This window comes from Odocoileus virginianus, chromosome 4, assembly GCF_023699985.2.
Source record: "Odocoileus virginianus isolate 20LAN1187 ecotype Illinois chromosome 4, Ovbor_1.2, whole genome shotgun sequence".
In the NCBI taxonomy this organism is placed as follows: Eukaryota; Metazoa; Chordata; class Mammalia; order Artiodactyla; family Cervidae; genus Odocoileus; species Odocoileus virginianus.
The window spans coordinates 7,203,904-7,218,790 of NC_069677.1; the positions used below are offsets into that span (position 1 = coordinate 7,203,904).

General features: G+C 36.1%; 1 protein-coding gene and 1 long non-coding RNA gene across 3 annotated transcripts in view; one reads left to right on the plus strand and one right to left on the minus strand.

The window, feature by feature from the left end:
• CFAP91 (cilia and flagella associated protein 91) overlaps window positions 1-14,029 on the plus strand; it is a 101,836-nt gene extending 87,807 nt beyond the window's left edge. For both annotated transcript variants that reach the window (XR_011487208.1, XM_070466017.1), the window contains one exon: window positions 12,566-14,029. The gene's annotated coding sequence lies outside the window, so the exon portion shown is untranslated. The remainder of the gene's footprint in view (window positions 1-12,565) is intronic.
• The window catches only part of LOC139034711 (uncharacterized), a 38,245-nt gene that overhangs the window by 5,079 nt on the left and 18,279 nt on the right, over window positions 1-14,887 (minus strand). The window lies entirely within an intron of this gene.

The window sequence follows — 14,887 nt, forward strand, 5'->3', positions numbered from 1 at the left end:
AAGCAACTGTGGCACATTGTGGGGACAAGAACACTGGCAGCAGTAGTTCTGGGGAGTTCTCATTGGTGTGAACCTCCTAGAGGCTGCCATTCTCTCATTGAGACCTGGCCCCACCCCACAGTCTGTAGGTTTCAGTGTGGGTGCCTTGGGCCAAACAGCCAACAGGTCAGGAACAAAGCCCTACCCATCAGCAGACATGCTACATGTAAAAGGATGAAATTAGAACACTCTTAACACCATACACAAAAATAAACTCGAAATAAATTAAAGCTCTAAATGTAAAGCCAGACACTATAAAACTCTTAGAGGAAACAAAGAATACTCTTTGGCATAAATTGCAGCAAGATCTTTTTTGACCCACCACCTAGAGTAATGAAAATAAAAATAAACTAATGAAACCTAATTAAAAGCTTTTGCACAGCAAAGAAAACCGTAAATGAGACAGAAAGACAACCCTTAGAATGGAAGAAAATATTTGCAAATGAAGTAAGTGACAAGAGATTTACCTTCAAAATATACAAAGAGTTCACGCAGCTCAGTATCAAAAGCACAAACAACCCAATAAAAAAAAAAAAAGGGAAGAAGGCCTAAATAGACATTTCTCCAAAGAAGATATATAGATGGCCAGTGGCCAAGAGGCACATGAAAAGATGCTTATTACTAATTATTAGAAAAATGCAAATCAAAACTACAATGAGATTATCACCTCACACTAATCACAATGGCAATCAAGGAGTCTACAAACAGTAAATGCTGGAGAGGGTGTGAGGAAAAGGGAACCCTGCTACACTGTTGGTAGGAATGTCAGCTGGTGCAGCCACTATAGAAAACAGTATGGAAGTTCCTTAAAAAACTAAACATAGAACTACTCTGTGATCCAGCAATTCCACTCCTGGGTATACATCCAGAGAAAACCATGGTTCAAAAGGGTACATTCACCAATGTTCATTAAAACACTGTTTACAGTAATCAAGGCATGGAAGCAGCCTAAATGTCCATTGACAAATGAGTGGATAAAGATGTGGTACATGTATGTGGTGGAATATTACTCAGCCATAAAAAGGAATGAAATAATGCCATTTGCAGCAGCATATCATATTAAGAGATTATCATATCAAGGAAAGTAAGTCAGATAGACAAATTATCATGGTGTCACTTACATATGGAATCTTTTAAAAATGATAGAATTAAACTTATCTACAAAACAGAAATAGACTCACAGACTTAGAGAAAAAAATCATGGTTACCAGGGAGGAAGGCTGGGAGGGATAGATTAGGAGTTTGGGACTGACATGTACACATTGCTGTATTTGAAATAAAATGCCTTTCCCTGAAAAAAAAAAAAAATGTATCAGGAGAAACAAAAGTATGGTACTGGCAAAAAAAAAAAGAAACATAGGTCAGTGGAACTAGATAAAAAGCCCAGAATAAACCTGCACCTGTGGTCAGTTAATCTACAGCAAAGGAGGCAAGAATATACAATGGAGAAAAAAACAGTCTCTTCTGTAAGTAGTGTTTACTGAACTGGACAGCTACATGTAAAAAATGAAATTAGAGTATTCTTTAACACTATACACAAAAGTAAATTCAGAATATGCTAAAGACCTAAATGTAAGGTCAGATACTATAAAACTCAGAGGAAAGCACAGGCAGAATAGTCGGACATAAATCAGAGCAATAACTTTTTCAGTCCATCTCGAAGAGTAAAGGAAATAAAAATGGATAAATGGGAAATTAAACTCAAAGGCTTTTGCACAGCAAAGGAAACCATAAACAAAACAAAAAGACAACCCACAGAATAGGAGAAAATATTTGCAAGCACTGTGACCAAAAAGGGATGTTTCCAGAATTTACAACCAGCTTATGAAGCTCAATATCAAAAAACTCAAACAACTCAAATAAAAAATAAGTTATGCTTATCAGTGAGGAATGGTGGGGGGGAGGGATAAATTGGGAGTTTGAGATTGACATATATATATACACACTGCTGTATTAAAATAGGTAACCAACAAAGACCTATTGTATAGCACAGGGAATCTGCTCAATATTTGTAAAAACCTACGTGGGAAAAGAATCTGAGAAAGAATAGATACACAGGTATGTATAACTCAGTCACTTTGCTGTACACGTGAAATGTACACAACATTGTTAAGCAACTATACTCCAATATAAAATAAACAAATTTAAATAGTAAATCAGCCTTACTGTTAGTCACTATTTCTACATGCAAATTTAATAAGATTAATAATTATTCTCATAGTAGGTGGCTGAAAAGCTGAACAGTGCTTTCATAAGCTTTCTAAGACCAGAGGGACAAAAACTGGAGTCAAGGTTGAGACCCTGGTGAACATCCTCCATTTAGGCTGGGACTCCACAAGGCTGTGCCCTAGTAGAAAGTGTTCATTAGAAGTAAACATCCTTGAATAGACTACAATTTAGCTTCTAATCACCCAAATGATCCCCAAAACCTTCAGTTGCACAAAGTGAATTTAAAAGATCCTTGATTCCTGTTGCCTCAAAGAAATTGTCAGAAACAAAACTTAAATTCTCCTTGGAGAAAGTTGGCATCATCCTAGACCTCAGTTTATTTTCAGAATTTTTCATGAACAAGTTCCAAACACAAGGATATACAGGTACATGACAACTTGAACAAGTAGCAGAAAGTACAGATAATAGAAACAAACCTAAAGGGATCTAAAATTGGAATTATTAGACACAGACTGTAGAATAACTGTGCTTACTGCTATATACTTCTAGCCTCCAGAATTGTGAGAAAATGCATTTTTTGTTGTTTAAACCACCCAGTGCATGGTATTTTGTTATGGCAGTCCAAGCCAAGACAGATTTTGGTACCAAGAGTGAAGCTGCTGTAACAATACCTAAATGTGTGGAAGCAACTTTGGAACTAGATAGTGTGTAGAGATGGGAAGATTTTTGAAGTGCATGTTGGGAATGTGGATGTTAAGGGAAATTCTGGCGAGGTCTTAGATGGCAATGTGGAATGTGCTACTGGAAACTGGAGGAAAGGCAATCCATATTATACAGTGGCAAAGAACTTGGTGTTCTAGTGTTTTGTGGAAGATAAAACTTCTAAGCAATGAAACTGGATATTTAGCTGAGAAGATGTCTATGCAAAGTGTTGAAGGAGCAATTTGGCTCCTTCTGACTGCTTTTATGGTAAAATATGAAAGGAGAGAGAGAAACTGGAGAAGGAATTGTTAAGCAAAAAAAACAAGGATTTGTAGATTTGGAAAATTCTCAGCCTAGCCATATTTCAAAAAGTGAGAAAGTCCATTCTGAAAAAGAATTCTAAGGGTGTAGCTGAACAACTATATAATAAAGAGTCTATGGAATTTTAAGAGTAGGAACACTGCCAGTTTGAAATGAAGGAATGGATACACTATGAAATGAAGGCTGTCAGACTTGTTGGGTTTGACAGGATTATACAATAGAGCCATTATGCTGCAAATGTGCACCATTGTTTAAGAAGAGTGAAAACTAATACAGAAAGCGATTCAGAGCTTATCAACCACCGCTTCAGTTTCAACAGGTCAGATGGCCTCTGCCCAGAACTGAAGGGCAGGACTGCCTATGGCACCCTACCTGGATCCCCAAAGTGGCCATGGAGATGGGGGACAGCAGAGCTGGAGGGGTGGGGCCACTCCCAGAGCCATGGAGTAATGCTGCCATCCTAGTGGACCTAGAAGGCAGAACATTGCACCAAAGGGAATTAAGCTCAAGCTTTAAGATCCAATAGAATTTGTCTAGCTAGGCCTTGGATTTGCTTGGGACCCATTACTCCTTTCTTCCTTCTGATTTCTCCTTTTTGGAATGGGAATATCTTTCCTATGCCTGTCCCATAATGTATCTGGTTCACAGCTGGAGAGGAATATTGCCTCTGGGAAGAATCATACCTTTGAGTCTCACCCATTTCTGATTTAGATGAGAATTTGGATTTCAGACCTTAGAATTGGTGCCTGAATGAGTTAAGACTTTAGGGGCTATTGAGATGGAACAAATGTATCCTGCATGTGAAAAGAACATGATTTCAGGAGGCTGTGAACTGTGTCCTCCCAAAATTCGTATGTTGAAGCCCTAACCTCCTATATGATGTCATTTGGAAATGAGGACTGTGAGATAGAATTAGATGGGACATAGCAAGAAGAAAGCCATCTACAAGCCTTGAAGAGAGTCCTCTCCAGAAACTGATCATACTGGCACCTGATCTTGGACTTCAACCCTCCAGAACTGTGAGAAAATAAAAATCTAATAAACAATCTGGAGAAGAATAAAGCTGGAGGTATCATACACCCTGATTTCAAACTATACTACAAGGCTACAGTAATCAAAACTGTATAGTACTGGCATAAAAATGGACAAATAGATCAATGGAAAAGAACAGAGAGCCCAGTAAATCTACACTTATATGGGCAATTAATCTACAACAAAGGAGGCAAGACTATACAATGGAGAAAACGCAGCTTTTTCAATAAACGGTGTTGGGGAAGCAAGACAGCTACACACGGAAAAGAAACTGGACTACTTCCTCACACCATGAACAAAAATAAATATAAGACCTGAAACCATAAAACTTTTAGAAGAAAACATAAGCAGGATGCTCTTTGGCACTGACCTTCATTTTATATATATACATAAAGAGAGAGAGAGGGGTGCTAGGGAACCAAAGCAAAAATAAATAAATAGGACCACATCAAACTAAAAATCTTTTCATCAGTTAAAGAAATTACCAACAAAATGAAAAGGCCACATACTGAATGGGCAAAGACATTTGCAAATTTATACATATTTGCCATACATTTGCAAATTTATAAATATATATATTTACATATATATAAGGGGTTAATATCCAATACATATGAAGAACTCACATAACTCAACTTCAAAAAAAAAGTAATAGAGGATCTGAGTAGATTTTCCAAAAATGACACACAGATGGCCAACAGGCACATGAAAAGATCCGCAACATCAATAATCAGAGAAATGCAGATCAAAACCACAGTGAGATATCACTTCATATCTCACATTTGTCAGAATGGCTGTTATCAAAAAGACCACAAATAACAAGTGTTGGAGAGGTTGTAGAGAAAAGAGAATCTCATGCACTGTCAGCAAGAATGTCAGTTGGTACAGCCACTATGGAAAACAGTATGGAGATTCCTCAAAAAATTAAAAATAGACCACTGTGTGATCCAGCAATTCCATTGCTGGTATTTATCCAAAGAAAATGAAAACAATAATTAGGAAAGGTATGTGTACCCCTATTTTCATAGCAGCATTATTTACAATTGTTAAGATATAGAAGTAACGTAAGTACCCATTAGTAAATGAATGAATAAAGATGTGGTAAATATACACAGTGGAATATTACTCATAAGAAAGAAGGAAACTTTGCTATTTGTGACAACATGGATGGAACTAGAGACTATTATGCTAAGTGAAATAAATCATACAGAGAAAGACAAATACTGTCTGATTTCACTTACATGTGAAATCTAAAAAACAAAAGGAAACAGAAAATATAACCATATAGAAACAGTGTCATAGCTATAGAGACAAACAGGTGGTTGCCATGGTTTCCAGAAGGGAAGGGGTGGGTGGGAGAGAGAAATAGGTGAGGGAGATAAGAGGTACAAACTTCTAGCTGCAAAATAAATGAGTCACGGGTATGAAATATACAGTTTGGAGAATATAGTCAATAATTATATCTTTGCATGGTGACAGATCATAACCAGACTTATCATACTGATCATTTTGACATGTATAGAAAAACTGAATCACTTTGTTGTATAACTGGAACTAACATAATTTTGTAGGTCAAGTATACTTTAAAAACAAACTCAGAAAAAGATCAGATTTGTGGTTACCAGAGGTGTAGAAGGAAAAGGGGAAATTGGATAAATGCAATCAAAAGGTATAAACTTTCAGTTATGAGATAAATAAGTACCAGGGATAAAATAAACATGATAAATATAATCAACATTGCTGTTTGTTACACACGAAAAATTTTAAGAGAGTAAATACTAAGAGTTCTCATTTAAAAAAGGAAAGAAAAAGAAAATATATTTCTGCTATTTAAGCTACCTAGTTTAAGCTATTTTGTTCTGGCATCCTGAGCTAAGGCACTTAGTATGTTCAAAGAAATGAAAGTCAATATTGAAAATTTTAAGAGAACAAGAAATGACTTAAAAAAACAATATATAGCAGATTTTGAAGAAAGTAGAAATTCTAGAATTTAAAAATACAGCAGTCAACATGAGAAACTCAAAGAGCAGGATATATACAGCTGAAGAAAAAACTAGCAAAGTAGAAGATCGGAATAATTTATGTAGAAAGGATCAGAGAACCAATGAGTTGGAAACTACAGAAGAGGATAAAGGTAGGATAACTTAATCCTTAGGAAGGGACAAAAGGATAGTAGGCGTGGACTACTGATTCAAGAACTTTGACTTCTAACAAGATATGTGTTGGGAAATTATAAAAAATATGAATTTTTTGAAACTGATAAAAGTCAAATGTTTAGAAGGCTTCTTAACCCCAAGTAGACAAAAAGAAATCTATATCTATATGCATTTTAATATGACTACTGAAAAGAAATCTTAAAAGTGTTGAGAAAGAGAAGATGAATTACCTTCAGAAGAGCAACAATTATGCTGACACCTAACTTCTCACCAGAAACAAAAACAGAAAATATTGGGATGATATATTCAGTATGCTTAAATAGTATTAATAAAGTAGAATTCTATACCTTGCAAAAATATTCTTTGAGAATGACAGTAAAAAGACATTTTCAAATAAATGAAATAGAAAATTTGTCACTATGAGATGTTCTTTAAGCAGAAGGAAAATTGGAAAGCTGGAGATAAATGAAGGATTAACATATGGATAAATATGTATTGACTGCATATAACAACAATAATAAACAGCAACAATGGCAGCAACTCAGTTATACAACAATAGCAATATGTAAGTTAGAAAGGGCATAGATGGATTAAATTGTCCTAAGGCACTTGCTTTGTCTAGGAGGATAATAGTATCATCTAACATTATGACTGATAACTCAAGGAAACATTTTGTATCCTTTAGGGTAACTCCTAAAGGATACTGAAAACATGTGTGACATTTAAGCCAATAGAACAAAATGGAATAAACAAAAAACATTCAATACAAAAGGAGGACAGAAAGGAGAGAAAAAGGAAACAGAACCAATAAAAAGCACTGAATAAAATGATAGGTGTTTATCATTGATTTGTTATTAATTAGACTAAATGCTCAAAATCAGAATTTGTCAGACTGAATTAAAAAAACTCAATTGTATACCTAAAATTTTATGAGACATATGTATACCTAAAATTTTATGATATATATATATATATATATATATATATATACAGTCTAAATACTCAGAATGGTTACAAAAAGAGTAAAAGATACCATGAAAACATCATCCACAAGAAGGCTAATGTAACTATGTTAATAACAAAGGAGGCTTTAAGCCATAAAGCACTTACTAGAGCAAAAGAAGGACACTTCAGGCTTAATTCACTGGGAAGGCAAGGTGATTCACAATTTTAATATATCTAGTAACATGGCTTTTTTGGAGGAGGCCAAACTACAGGGAGGGAACACAGTCCCACCCATAGCAGAAAACTGGATTAAAGGTTTACTCAGCATGGCCTTACCCACCAGAGCAAGGCCCAGATTTCCAGCCACACCCTCCCATCAGGAAGCTTCTGTAAGTCTCTTATCCTCATCCATCAGAGGGCAGACAGAATGAAAACCACAATCACAGAAAACTAACCAAACTAATCACATGGATCACAGCCTTGTCTAACTCAATGAAACTATAAGCTATGCTGTGTAGGGCCACCCAAGACAGATGGGCCATGGTGGAGAGTTCTGACAAAATGTGGTCCACTGGAGAAGGGAATGGCAAACCACCTCAGCATTCTTGCCCTGAGAACCCCATGAACAGTATGAAAAGGCAAAAAGATAGGACACTGAAAAATGAACTCCCCAGGTCAGTAGTTCTCAATATGCTACTGGAGAAGAGCCGAGAAATAGCTCCAGAAGGAATGAAGAGGCTGAGCCAAAGCGGAAACAGCACCCAGTTGTGGGTGTGTATGGTGGTGAAAGTCAAGTCCGATGCTGTAAAGAACAATACTGCGCAGGAACCCAGAATGTTAGGTCCATGAATCAAGGTAAATTGGAAGTGATCAAACAGGAGATAGGAAGAGTAAACATCGACATTTTAGGAATCAGTGAACTAAAATGGACGGGAATGTGAGGATTTGATTCAAATGACCATTACATCTACTACTGTGGGCAAGAATCCCTTAAAAGAAATGGAATAGCCCTCATAGTCAACAAAAGAGTCCAACATGCAATACTTGGGTGTAATCACAAAAACAACAGAATGATCTCTATTCATTTCCAGGGCAAACCATTCCTTATCACAGTTATCCAAGTCTATGCCCCAACCACTAATGCTGAAGAAGTGGAAGTTGAATGGTTCTATGAAGATCTAAAAAACAACAACAACAAGAAAACAATGTTGGAGAGGATGTGGAGAACCTAGAAAGCATATTAAAAAGCAGAGACATCACTTTGCCAACAAAGGTCCATCTGGTCAAAGCTGTGGTTTTTCCAGTAGTCATGTATGGATGTGAAGGCTGAGTGCTGAACAATTAATGCTTTTAAGTGTGTTGTTGGAGAAGACTCTTGAGAATCCCTTGGACTGCAAGGAGATCAATCCTGAAAGAAATCAACCCTGAATATTCATTGGAAGGACTGATGCTCAAGTTGAAGCTCCAATACTTTGGCCTCCTGATGCAAAGAGCTGACTCACTGGAAAAGACCCTGATGCTGGGAAAGATTGAAGGTGGGAAGAGAAGGGGACGACAGGATGAGATGATTCAATGGTATCACTGACTCAGTGGACATGAGTTTGAGCAGGCTCCAGGAGATGGTGAACGAAAAGAAAGCTTGGTGTGCTACAGTGCACTGGGTCGCAAAGAGTCACATGACTGAATGACTGAACAACAACATGATTCTAGGAAATGTTAATCTGTATCAGGGACTGATACACTGAGCAGAGGAAAAAAAACATTAAAAAATGGAAGATTTGAGATACATAGTTAAGAAACTTAAATGGGCATTTTAGAATACTATACCCAACAACTCCAGGATGCATATTATTTTTAAGCACGCATAGAACATTTGCAAAAACTGATTATATACTGTGTCATAAAACAAGTATCAACCATTTCAAAGAGTTGAAATCGTGCCTGTGTGTCCTCTGATTAAAAAAAAAAGCAATGAAACTAGAAATCAATGACAAGATAATTGTAATATGTTTGGAAATTAAGAAATGCAAGTGTAATCTGTTCAAAGGAAGTATCATAACAGAAACTAGAAAATATTTTGAGCTGAAAAATGACAAAAATGCTATGTAAATATCCAATTTGTGAAATGCTGCTGATGTGATGCTTAGAAGGAAATTTTTAGGCTTAAAGGCATTTATTAGAATAGAAAAGATGAAAATAAGATTAAGTATCCTTTTTTAGAAGTTAGAAAAAGAAATCAGAAGCAAAAAAAGTAAAAGGAAGGAAATTAAGTTAACAGAAATTAAGACAGAAAATAGACATCTTCTGATGCTGGGAAGGATATAGTAGGTGCCTGCAACAATTAGAAAAAATAATTGATATATTTTAAGTGTCATTTTTAAAAGACAGGGAAGAACTGTGGAAATAAAGGGGACTCAATGAACTAAAGGGTAGACAGGAAAGAGTTCTTCCTAAGTGATCTGTGATCACTGGCCATTTGTTCCCCCCTCAGGGCATTGGTAACATCTCGGCACAAGACTTAACTAGGGGAAACAGAAACCAGCAAGGCTTTTAAAGAGTCTATGGTGGGGGTGGGGGAGTATGGACTGGAACCTAGAGGAGCCCCAAATGTAAGGCCGATTTTCCCCCAGAGCTTTAGGGTTTTGGTAGACAACTCTTTTACTAATGGAAAAAAGTTTGAATCTATCATGTGTTATTTACCTAGCTGTGTTAATGTGATCTTCACTCAGTCTTGAGGATTTAATCACTGTTAATTCCATGTTCCATGATTTTTTCTTTGGTCAGAAATAGCAGAATATCTTAAATTGCCCTATGACTTTGATGTTCGATGGCTTAGCAATGGTGACACTGTAGTGTGATTTTTTTTAACTCAAAACAAGATTGAGATTTTTCTTAGTAAGAAAGCGACCCTCAACCACTATCATGGAATACTGAGTGACTTTGGAATCAGCTTTTGCTGCAGACTTGGTAGTATTTTTTTTTATGAATCCAACCTAAAATTACAAAGTAACACAGAGCTTATATGTAGAATTTATACTATAGTAGTCATTTCAGTGGCAATTAACATTGTCTGAATCACAAATAATGGTAAGCTACTTTATATACTTCCCCTGCTGCCAAAGCTAAAAAAATAAGGTCTCCATTCCCATGCATATTTGCAGTGAATATTTTCTGAACTTAAACTATAATTCCAGGAACACTTTTTTGACTTTGAAACAAGTGCAAAGGAAATTTCCATATATCAAAGTTATTTAAGTGTGTATAATGGAAGCATTATAACCTTTAATTGGAAGTGATTAATCTACATTGTAATGACATGCTAAAAGGCATTAAATATCAAGAGAAGAAGCTATTAAATTCTGTAAGTGCCTTCCAGGCAATAAATATGCACAATTAAAAGTATATGCTTGGGGCTTCCCTGGTGGCTCAGTGATAAGGAGTCTGCTTGCTAATGTAGGAGACAGAGTTCAATCTCTGATCCAGGAAGATAAAGCTCATACACAGTTACTGAGCCTGTGCTCTAGAGTCTGGGAGCCAAAACTGCTGAGCCCACATGCCACAACTACTGAAGCCTGCACGCTCTAGAGTCTGTTCTCCACAACAACAGAAGCCATTGCGATGAGAAACCTGCCCACCAAAAGTAGAGTATCCGTTGTTCTCTGAAACTAGAGGAAAGCCCACATAGTAGTGAAGACCCAGCACAGTCAAAAATAAATTTTTTTTTAAAAAGCATGTTTATGGATTGAGATCAGTATTGCCAGCACCTATCTGTGAAAGACTTTTCTGAAATTGAAATATAGTTGATTTACACACTGTGTTGGTTTCAGGTGTACAGCAAAAAGATTTGGCTTTAAAATTGTTTTCCATTATATGTTATTGCAAGCTACTGAATACAGTTCCCTGGCTACACAGCAAATCCTTGTTGTTTATTTATACATGGTAGTGTGTATCTATTAATCACACACTCCTAATTTTTCCCTCCTTTGCCCTTTTCCTCTTTGGTTAAGTTTCTTTCCTATGTCTGTGAGTCTATTTCTGTTTTGTAAATAAGTTCATTTGTACTGTTTATTAGATTCCACATATAAGTGATATATATTTGTCTAAAAAACATTTTCAAAACTGAAATAGGGGAAAGTCTCATTGCACATCACCAGTAACAGATGATCATCTGGAGTCAGTTTTAATATCTGAACCCCAATTAATCAAAATGGTGTCCCCTAAGTAAGAGTTTCATTCTTTTCTTCAGGAGACTTGTATTGCAAAAAAACCCCTGTAGTCAATTATTATTACTATCTTTTGAGTTTTGTCAATGAGTTTGTTTTCTTTCTTGTTATTTTAGTACCTATATAATATGCGCACTTTTGTATTTTGGCCCATAAAGTCTAAAATATTTACTGTCAGGCCCTTTGAAGAAAAAGTCTGTTAATTCCTATTCTACAGCAGATAAAAAGAAAGAAGAACTAAATATAAACACATGGATGAATCTCAAAAATATAATAAGAATTGAAAAAAGCCAAATTAAGAAAAATCTACAGTATGAGACTATATCAAGATCAACATCAGCACTAAACTACTGTATTGCAGAATAGTGATTATTTTTAGAGGACAGGGAGAGAGAGGGTTGTGATTGGGACTGAGTGGGAGCTTATGGGATTTCTTGACCTGGGTGATATCTTCAGAGGTTAGTAATACACATTTATTCATTAAGTTGCACATTGATTTTTTTATACTTTGCTTTATGTATCATATTCTAAGGTTAAAAGTTAGAAATATCTCTGTATATATACGAACATGTACATAGATGTATTATATCTGCAAATACACAGAATAATCCTGGAAAGATCAACAAGATCTTGGTAAGCAACTATCACTGGGCATGTAAACTGAGGACTGGAGGTCAGACTGAAGGGAAAGAGGCTTACTTTCCTCACGTTTCTGTCCTTTTGTAGTCCCAGTTTTTTTTTTTACAATGTGTATGTATTAATTTTTCAGTTATAACCCAGTTAATGTAAAGTTTTTTTAAGTGCTAGAATTTAGAAACTGAGACCCTGTGAGTAGGAAATGTTTGGATCATGGGGCCCAAAAGCAGCAGAACTGAGCTATGTGTGGACTCTGTAATTGTATCACAGTAATTTTTTGGATGTGTGTTTCTAGAAAGATGACATAATCATAAACATTTGTGTGTGTGTGTGTTTTTACAGGATGATCTTTTAAAGAGAAGCTGTACAAATCATCATAGAGAATTCCAGTTGTCTGCCCTTCTTCCAAGATGTGCAGCTCTTAGGGCTTGTCAGTGTGTGTTGCATATGAGGAAACAGATTTCTCTTCTTTAAACTCCCAATGATTTAACGTGATTTTCAGTAATAACAATCAAATGAAGGAGCTTTATTCTCTCTGGTATTTCCTAGATGCTCTACTTAAAGAGAAAATTTTCTCATGTCTCATTTCAACATTTCGTTCACTACAAAGATATACCGGCTTGTTGAGTCAAATATAAATCAGTAAAAAAAAAAAATGTTACTGAATATTTCTTAAGTGGTTTTGGTTTGCTGTTCAGAGTGTATTGGCATTATCTGTTAAGGTTGAAAATATGCAATCCCATGAGCCAGCATTTCACTGTCCAGTAGAAATGCAGAGTATGTGCACTAACAGGTGTGACAAGACTGCTGTAGCAATACTATTTATGCTGGCTCAGAACTGGAAATCCGAACGTTTGTCTACAGAGAAACAGAAAAATAAGCCCTAGTATATCCATGCGTTGTCATGTCAAGTTACCATTGAGCTTTAACTCTGAGAAGTATATTCATGAAACACCCATGGAGAGGGTGCTGCTGGAGAACTATCTGCCCATCCCACGTGTTGACAAGAGTCGGGGTTAAATGGACCTCTCCTCATTTAAAGATCAGAAAATAGGAAAAATAATAAATAACCAAAAGCGTCAACAAAAAAACCAACATGGGACTCATGTAAAGAACTTACAAAAGAAAGTGTATGTTATGTGAACACAGAATAAAAGCCTATCTTAGAAAATATCTTACTATGGAAACAAGAAAAGCTTCAGACTATCTGTTTGGTGTTTTTAACAGGATGCAAAAAGAAATGGCCCCTTAGAAAACTGAAGCAAGTATTAATAAGAACAGAGGTTAGCCCTAAATGACCAGTCCTACAAGCAACTAGAATTCTTAAAGAAGAAACCAAAACAGAAACAATAATCAAAGTTATAATAAAAATTTTTCTCAACTGAAAAAAATACCTGATCATACAAATCTGGAAGAGTTTTACCTTATCCGAGGAAAACTATGACTGGGGCAGCATTTTAATTTTTTTGCTTTGTTTGCCTTGAGGATCACTGATCAACAGAAAAGTAGTGTACAATTAAGCAGCAATTGAATTTTATTTTGTTCCTTTAAAAATGCTAACCCTGGGTCTTTCCTGGTGGTCCAGTGGCTAAGACTCCACACTCCCAGTGCAGGGGGCCTGAGTTCAATTCCTGGTCAGGGAACTAGATCCCACATGCTGAAACTAAGAGGTTCACATGCCAAGATGAAAGATTCCACATGTCACAACTAAGACTTGGTGCAGCCAAACGAAAAAATTTTGTAATGCTAACATTAACTAGGTAAAGGTATTATTCACTTTTGAAATGAAAAATCAGGAAGACAAAATGAGAAGATATGAGTTGGATGATGGGAGAGAAGGTGGGAGGAAGGATGTGGTACCGCAGGGAACAGGAGACTTTCCGTAAAGAGCCAGTAGACTTTGCAGGGAAGATGGTCTCTGTTGCAACTACTCAACTCTGCCATTTTAGGACAGAAAAGGGTAACAAATGAATGAACACTGCTGTGTTCCAAAAATAAGCTTTTTATACAAAAACTGGCAGGCCAGATTTGGTTCCTGAGCCATAGTTTGCCCACCCCTGCTGTACCACAGTGAACTATAAAATCAATGCCTACTTTAATAAAGGATTTAAAGCGGCTTATAATAAAGAACATAAAATGAAACTTACAATAGAATATTTTCTAAAAAATCTTTATCCTTATCTTCTAAACTAAGCTTTGTGTTTAGACAAGAAAAAACCTATAAGATATTACAAAATCCTCATTAGCTAATTGAACTTTACTAAGAAAGGAAAGCTTTTTCCTGATACTGGCAACTCTGTTTTTAATGACTTGAGTCGAAACACCCCCATCTTAGTCTTTGCTCTTGGAAACAAAATATCCTGGGTGATGAGCAAAACTAGTGTTTAAAGTGCTGTGAATGGAATATTACTCAGCCATTAAAAAGAATTCATTTGAATCAGTTCTAATGAGATGGATGAAACTGGAGCCCATTATACAGAGTGAAGTAAGCCAGAAAGATAAACACCAATACAATATACTAATGCATATATATGGAATTTAAAAAGATGGTAACGATAACTCTATATGCAAAATGGATAAAGAGACACAGATGTACAGAATTTTAGACTCTGTGGGAGAAGGCGAGGGTGGGATGTTCTGAGAGAACAGCACTGAAACAAGTAT